At 34.3% G+C, this 8,543-nt stretch overlaps 1 long non-coding RNA gene across 1 annotated transcript in view; it reads left to right on the forward strand.

The window, feature by feature from the left end:
• The window catches only part of LOC108313113, a 20,312-nt gene extending 17,188 nt beyond the window's left edge, over positions 1-3,124 (forward strand). Inside the window, exon 2 of the long non-coding RNA XR_001828929.1 lies at positions 3,062-3,124. This is a non-coding gene — a long non-coding RNA (uncharacterized LOC108313113). The remainder of the gene's footprint in view (positions 1-3,061) is intronic.
• Positions 3,125-8,543: the final 5,419 nt, after the last annotated feature.

The following is an 8,543-nucleotide window of genomic DNA, read 5'->3' on the forward strand; positions in this document are numbered from 1 at the left end:
AAAAAAAAAAAAAAAAAAAAAAAAAAAAAAAAAAAAAAAACAGAGCATTACAAAATGATGAAGGTGTCAGTTTTCCAGGAATACATAACAATCCTTAATGTGTATGTGCCAACACTTACATAAGCTGAAATAGACAATCTGAGTAGGGATTTATCAATTACTGAAATTTAAAAAAATATTTTTCCAAAACAGAAAGCAGTGGTCCCAGAAATGTTCATTGGTGATATCTACCAAAATTTATGAAATAAATCATCTTAATCCTCTGAGTTTCTTCCAGAATAAAGAAGCAGAGTGTATACATCCAAATTCATTCAGTTTGGCCAGCATCACTCTAATACCAAAATCAGAAAAGACATAACAACAACAACAAAAAAAACACATATCAACATCTTTCATAACAATAGACAGAAATTCTCAGCACAGTATTAGCAAATTAAATGCAACAATGCATAAAAATAAATATACATTACAAAAATGTCCTTCAATAGGTGAATGAATAAATGATACATCTAGATAATGGAATATTATTCAGTACTAAAAAGAAATGAATTATCAAGCCCTAAAAAGACACGATAAAATTTAAATGTGTACTAGCCAAAGGAAGCCAATCTGAAAGCCTACCTATTGCAGATTTCAGCTATTTAACATTCTAGATAAGACAAAATCATGGATACAGTAAAAAGATCAGTGTTTGCTAGGGTTTAATGGGGGAAGGAGAGATAAATGGGGTGAACACCGAGGATTTTTAGAGTATTTGAACTACTCTTCATAATATCCTGATGGTGGATACATGTCACACATTTGTCCAAATCCAGAGAATGTACAATTCCAAAAGTGAACTCAAATGTAAAGGACACTTGACTGTAGGTGATGATATTTATGTATCACTCTGTGTGAGATGTTGATAATGGGGAAAGTTGTGAATGTGGGAAGACAAGGGGGTAAATGAGAAATTTCTGTACTTTCCATTCAATTTTGCTGTAGACCTAAAAGTAATCTAAAAATCAAGTACACTAAAATAAAGAACATTTGAAATAAAATTAATTCAAAGCTATAAGACAGAAAGGAAAAATAAGTCACTGTGTTTAGTGGGTTTGTGGAAATTTGATGGAGGCTGAAATTGGAAGAAAAACTATGTAAGAGTGGCAGCAAATGGATGTTTCGGTTGTAAGTTGGGGAATAAAAATAAATAAATAGATTCTGACTAAAAATATCTTTTTTATTTGCAGCCACATTTCAAACAAAATTTGATGGTTTCTTAGTCACACGGGGAAAGAGTGCAAACATGGATGCTCTCTTCATGCCATTCTTTATAATTGCTACTGCTGTTACCTCCCCACCCAATTCAAATTCAAAGAAGTATCCATATAATTTGCGTCCATTTATCAATAAAGATTTTCACTGATTCTGTGCTTTTTCATATATACCATCAGAAATCTATGATGATTGTTCTTAATTTTACAGTACTTGGTTTTCTTTCAAAAAGATATATATTACACCAAGCAGGCGTAGATTAAGGCAAACCCAGTGTATGTATTAAGCAATTAAAGGTGACAGGAAGACTTGAGTAGGTACGATGATTAATTCTAATGAATATTAGAAAGACATTTTCCATGTGATTATCATAGTTCACGATCCACAAATATTAGGTTTTCAGGTCAATGCTACAATGTGTCAGCTTTAATCATCACCACACAGCAGTAAAGAGCTGCAGATCTTGTTATATGTATTTGTTCTCAACGATTCAAATCAAAGTTAGAAAATAAATTTCTCGTTAGAAATAAGAATTCATTATTGATTGCACAAGATATCAAAGAGATGTTTTTCTTATATTTCTATGAATATATAAAAATTTAGAAACTTTAGGAGAAAGCAAATACTTTAAATGGTAAGAATTCAATATTTTAATTGAATTCATTCAAATAAACATGAATGACTGTTTATAAAAGTGTTGCCCAAGAGAAAATTAATTTTCAAGATTAGAATTAATTTCAAGAATTAATTTTCAAAATTAGAATTACCTAGCTCATAAAGAATTAAGAAATTAAGTACTTATTATAAATCATATTCATGCAACCAGCATCTTTATATCGGTAACTTTTTTATTTGAGCTTCCAATTTCCTGAATAAGTAGTGTAGGGGCTGAGGGAAATCCTTTCCTTCACCCTCTGAAGGTTCAACAAAGTCAGCTGACAAAGATTAATAGAAGAAAAGGCATACAAAATATGTTTTAATATGCACAACATGGGGCAATCACAGGAGAATGATTACCCAATAATCCACTGCAGCCCAAGAGCTTCTTTACCCTTCTTCGTAGTGTAGGGTAAAGATGGGGAATATAGACAATTCTTTTGAGGGGCAATAAATAATTTTCAGGGGAAATGAGTGAGCATAAAGAACCATGGCCTAAGAACAAGTGTCTCTGGGCTCTGTGGGAGGTGGCATTACAGTTATGGGAGGGTGAAGGGAGGAAAGCATGTCAAGCAAACACTCCCTGTAATACAGATGAAAATATGTCAGATAAGCTTGGAGCTACCCTCAGAAAGAACTGGAAGCTTGTGTTGAGTCCATCTTTTCTAGGTTTTGAAAAGGGGTAGGAGGCTCAAAGAACACCTGATTGCTTATTTCACTAATGTACTTTTTTTTCCTGCAGATGCAAATCTCCTACACAAAAGGCAGCTTTTCTGTGCAATGTCTCTCTGCAAGTCCTCTCAATAACAGTCTTGAAATATGTCAAATAAGTATTTTTGGTGAAATTTCTTTGGTTTCCTTTAATAGGTTAATATAGCATGGAAGAGGGATTTATTTGATGAGAGCACAATGTGTAGGAGAAGAAAGAAATTAGGCCGGGCGAGGTGGCTCAAGCCTGTAATCCCAGCACTTTGGGAGGCCGAGGCGGGTGGATCACAAGGTCAAGAGATCGAGACCATCCTGGTCAACATGGTGACACCCTGTCTCTACTAAAAATACAAAAAATTAGCTGGGCATGGTGGCACGCGCCTGTAATCCAAGCTACTCAGGAGGCTGAGGCAGGAGAATTGCCTGAACCCAGGAGGCGGAGGTTGCAGTGAGCTGAGATTGGGCCATTGCACTCCAGCCTGGGTAACAAGAGCGAAACTCCGTCTCAAAAAAAAAAAAAAAAAAAAAAAAAAAAAAGGAGGATGCAGTGAGCTGAGATTGGGCCATTGCACTCCAGCCTGGGTAACAAGAGCGAAACTCCGTCTCAAAAAAAAAAAAAAAAAAAAAAAGAAATTAAGCATTTTTTTTTTATGTTTTATGGCCTTAGGCTAAAATTACAGTATTTGAGGTTCATTTGAATCTGTTTTATTGTTTTCCTTCTAAAGCTAATTGATTGAAGTATGCGTGGATTAGAAGAAAAGCATCGCTGCTGCTGGATAACAAAACTCGGGTATGCATGTCTTATTCATGGTAGTTCATTAGTACAATGCTTAAACAAATACAATTATATTTTTGTGGATTAAATGGTATAATTTTATTAAAAGTAATTTTTATATAAGTCTTATAGGCAGAAAGGTCTGAAAGGGACAAAGAGACAGAAAGACAGAGAGATAGAGGGACAGAGAGAAGAGGTGTGTAGCATCGCTGGGGTATTAACGTTAGCAGACACTGTCAGAAGAGCGTTTGTGAAAGTACACAGACGACTGAGACTGCATAAGGCCTTAAGAGACTTTTGAAATCTGGCAAAGTTAAAACACAAGTCGGCCTGGGCATGGAGGAAACAAGGGCTGATTTGAAAGGTGTCACACGAAGAGCCTTCTCTCCAACTATATTTAGCTCAGTAAGTGATAATCCATAGGTTACATTGTATCACACAGCCTTGCCCACCTTTCCCGGGTGCCAGCTCTGAATAGCAGGTAGAATTGTAGCTGGGACAAAAATGACTTGCTTTTGGAAGGGGTTCAGATCTTGTTTATAATGTATAGGAGTGGAACATGAAGCAAATGTTCTCTCTTCTCAGTCTATAGAATACGGCCCCCTGTGAGAAGAGAAAATTTAGAACACTTACAGGTCACATCTCATTCTAGTGATAACTAGTGGGGGTTATGTCCTCCTTGTGTTTGTGCTAAGACACTCTGTCAAGGTTTGGCTGTCTTTTTATTTTTAACTTTAGAAAGATATGAAGAAGGCTGGGAAAGGAAAGCATTTACTGTACTGAATAACTTGTGACAATGATTTTCATTCTAAATAGATTTTTTAAAGGTAGTGTTATTCTTGGCCATTACCTAGGATGCTTTTGAAAGTAAAATGCTTTCAGTGTAATGTACCATTCATTATAATGATGTTCCTTTTTTAATGGGTTTGGAACCTATTTTATCAGAAATAGGATAAAATTGAACTGATAAAGATTTTGCTGAGATTATAAAAAAGTAAGATTCATTGTCTTAGAAATTTTTAGGAAACACACAGGATACTGAAGTGGTAATATAATCATTTATAGTTTTTGCTCCTTTAAAACATCTTTACTTTGGAAATTCAATTTAAATAATTTATATTGACATAAAAAGATTAAGAATGAAACAATATTTGCAGCCAACATTATCTTCCTGATAATTGTAGATAAATGGAGTTTCCAAAATCAACTTCTTGATAAGGTCATACAAACATAGACCAAGGTACTGTAAAATGTTTGACTTTTATTACAATTATTGATAAATCATTTAAAAAGGAAGAAGGTTATTTGGGGTTTTCACTACATTATTTCATTCCAACTCTTTTATATTTGTGTGATTTAATTTTTTTCAGTCCTGCTTGCTTTTGGCTTTTATTTTAAGAGGAAGTCTTTTTTGCGTTTTTAAAAAATGACTATTTTGCAAAGAATCATAGTTATGTCAGAGAGGTGATCTCTTGCCATTGCAAGTGAGGTTGAATGATCTCCTATGCAGAACCCTTTTTAAAATTATGCTCTATAACTCTAACATTTGAACTCACTTCAACTGACATTTTTTTAACTTTACCAATATTTTATTTCATTCTTGGTCTTTCTAGTCCATGATGTAGCTTTCCTTTGTGTGCGGTGGAGGGGCAACGGGGTGGGTGAATTATTTTATTTCAGAATATTCTTTTATTTCACAAAATTCTAAGTGATAGTTAGCAATATCATCTTCTCATAAGCTAAAACACCATGGTCAAATGATTTCTTTTTATTCCTTTCTTTGAAAGATAAACACTTTTCCTTTTTGGGAATGTAAAATAGTTATCCGTAACCTGTTTTTATGATGTAGGTTTATTTTGTAATGTGCTGCAGTAGTTTGTAATACTCAGACCCAGATGTCCTCCTGATATTAAAGAATTTTAAGTAAGGAAAGAACATACTCAAAGATGGTTTTCAATTTTCCACCATTTTGTTTATCTTATAAGGTTTTTATTAAGAATTATGCTACCTTGTTTATGCACTCTGTCTTCAGGACCCTCTGCTATTGAGATGAGGGAGCTTCTTTAAATGTACTTCAAATAGAGCAGAGAGTTTTTCCAAGAATTATCACCTTGATATAGAATACCTTCACATTTGTTTTCCAAAGTAGGGAATGACTGGCTTCAATTTTCTATTTCACTTTTAAAAACCATGGGCGTAACATGGTACTTAGTCTGCCAAAGACAAATCTTTTTGAAAGAGCTCACCATTCTTACCTGTCCTATTGTTTTTTCAGCCCAAATACCACAGGATCTGTGACTTGAATGATTTTTCTTTTCTCCACTTCTTTCTTTTCAGAAGGTACAACTATATTTGTCAATATAGTTTTGACAAATCATTTTATTTCTCTTTCATTCAACTAAGCCTGACTGATTACTGAAGAGCACATAATTTTTAAGTCAGAAGCAAACACTTAAGCACTTCAAACTCATTAAATAATTAATGTTTTCAACAACAGTAAAATCAGAGATAATTGCCCAGTATCTCCGCACAGTGAACCTTACATACTTATTCTTGGAATTAAGGTCATTGTTTGCATTTGCTTATTCTACAGGCATCAATGGCTATGTCATATGGCATTCAGCTTCTGTCCTCAGACTGGAAACGAGAAAGAAAACATCGTTAAAAGCACTTTTTTCAAAGCCTTGAAGTTCAGTTCAAATCGTGCTTTTCAAATTACAAGTCTATTTTTATAGTTGAGCAGATACTAGTATTACAGAGAATCAATTTGATGTACTACAAAGCAATGTTAATGACTAATTCTCTACAAGAACAAAAATATTGCTCTTCTCAAAACACAAGCAAACACCAGTGACTTCCTAACAGAATTAAAAAAAATAATTGTGCGAATATGATTACAATTTTCATGTTTTAATTAATTGAAGTGATTTTTTTTTCACTGCAAGCACAGGAGAAAAACACTAATATAAAAAGCCTGTGTTATTTTCACAAAAGAAATGGGGGAGACGTGGACTAACATAAAACAATTTCTTATTGATTTTCATAGCAATAGGAAATTTACAAGTCCTTATAATATAAATTTTCAGAATGAAATATTTGCTAATGTCTTAGCTTTAAGTATATAAATTATATAAGCTACTTTGTTATATCATAAGATACTGNAAACTGATGGAGATATGGAGGTCAGTTGGTTGATGAGGACACAGAAATGCAGAATCATACTTGGAACCATTTGCTTCACTCTTTTTATAATTTATTCTAATATAAAAATATATTAGAAAATTAGCAAACCACACATTTATAGACCAAGTTGACAAAATAATTTGTTGTCACTAAAATGAATGATGGTTTCATTATCAGTTAATTACCATACTCAACTTGAAGTTGCATGAGGGCCAATGGAAGGATCAAGGAAAAATGTAGAAGAAAATTTGGAAAGGATAAAATCATCACTCCTTATAAAACATATGGAGTGACTTATTTCTTTCAGAGTATAATTATCATCCTAGGACTCATTCCACCAGAACTGTGAGCTAGTAATGTGCTATTAATTGAACTTTTATTTGTTCTCCACTCAACTTTCAAAGCCTCTTAAGGTACTCAATATGTATGTTTGGATGATTATCATGATGATACCAACAAATAGAACAGAAACTTTTTTGAGAGACCAAGTCATGTATAGTAGTAGTATTGTCTCTCATGTATAATGTTCACCACAAACTTAGCCACTGAAAGCAACACACATGTATCGTCTTATACTTTCCGAGAGCCTTTAGTTCAGGCACAGATTAGCTGTTTCTTCTGCTCAGTGTTTTACAAAGCTGTAAAGCATCAGCAAGGGCCGGTTTCTCATCTAGAGGCTCCACTGGGGGAGCATCCAATTCCCTACTCACATGGTTGATGGCTTCATTAAGTTCTTTGTGTCTGGAAGATTCCTGTCGGCTTGCTTCTTAAAAGACTAAATGTGGAGAGGCAGAGTCTCCAGACTGCATCGGTTAGCAAAAGTCTTATATAAATGTAATGATAGGAATAAAATTCTGTCACTTTTGTGGAATTTTACAGTTTTGAAGTGAGCCACAGGTCCTGCTTATATGAATGTGTGGACATGAACACATGGGGATCATGGGAGCCAGTTTACAATCTGCCTGTCCAGATAGCCTTTTCTCTTCAATGGCCTCCCATTCAGAGCTTTACTTAAGCAAGCACTGATGAAAATGAAAGCAAGGTCTAGAGGGAAGACTGTCACTGAGGTTCCACCTTCCAGAATAACATTTAGAAACTGTCCTACTTTGAATGCATGAATTTCATTATTCATTGGCATATAATAGAAGAAAAGTCACATGCTTGAATGAAAGGTTATCTTTTAGCAAGCAATCATAAAGTTGCAGGTAGAGAAATGAAATACAATTTTATTCAAATAGACTAAAGTTCAAACATAAAATGAATCTTTCTCACATATGTGGAAGATGTGAAAAAGTAAAATAAAATATTATAAGTGATTCAGGAGTTTCATTGTTAACGAGTCTTTTAAACAGACCCAACCAATTTTAACTGTTAATTTACAACAGTTTCCTTTTATTGTAAAAGTATGACATATGTATTCGACATGCAATTTGATATGAAGAATAAATTTTAATAAAGAACAGAGGCCAGGCATGGTGACTCACGCCTATAATCCCAGCACTTTGGGAGGCCGAGACGGGTGGATCACGAGGTCAAGAGATCGAGACCATCCTGGTCAACATGGTGAAACCCGTCTTTACTGAAAATACAAAATTAGCTGGGCATGGTGGCACACGCCTGTAGTCCCAGCTACTCGGGAGGCTGAGGCAGGAGAATTGCTTGAACCCAGGAGACGGAGGTTGTGGTGGGCCGAGATTGCTCCATTGCACTCCAGCCTGGGTAACAAGAGCGAAACTCCGTCTCAAAAAAAAAAAAAAAGAACAGGACAAGACAATGCATAAAATATTTCAAAATGAAAAATTTTAACAAACCTATTTTCTAATTCTAAAATTAGACTCAGACAAAGCCTTTCAGTTTCAAAAGCAATTATAACTTTTTATTCATATAAAATAAGTTTTTCATATTTAATTGAAAGGGTCACAACATATGCTATATAGTATACTAGCCACTGAACGAAAAATCCACC

This window comes from Cebus imitator, unplaced genomic scaffold (genome assembly GCF_001604975.1).
Source record: "Cebus imitator isolate Cc_AM_T3 unplaced genomic scaffold, Cebus_imitator-1.0 Scaffold133, whole genome shotgun sequence".
In the NCBI taxonomy this organism is placed as follows: Eukaryota; Metazoa; Chordata; class Mammalia; order Primates; family Cebidae; genus Cebus; species Cebus imitator.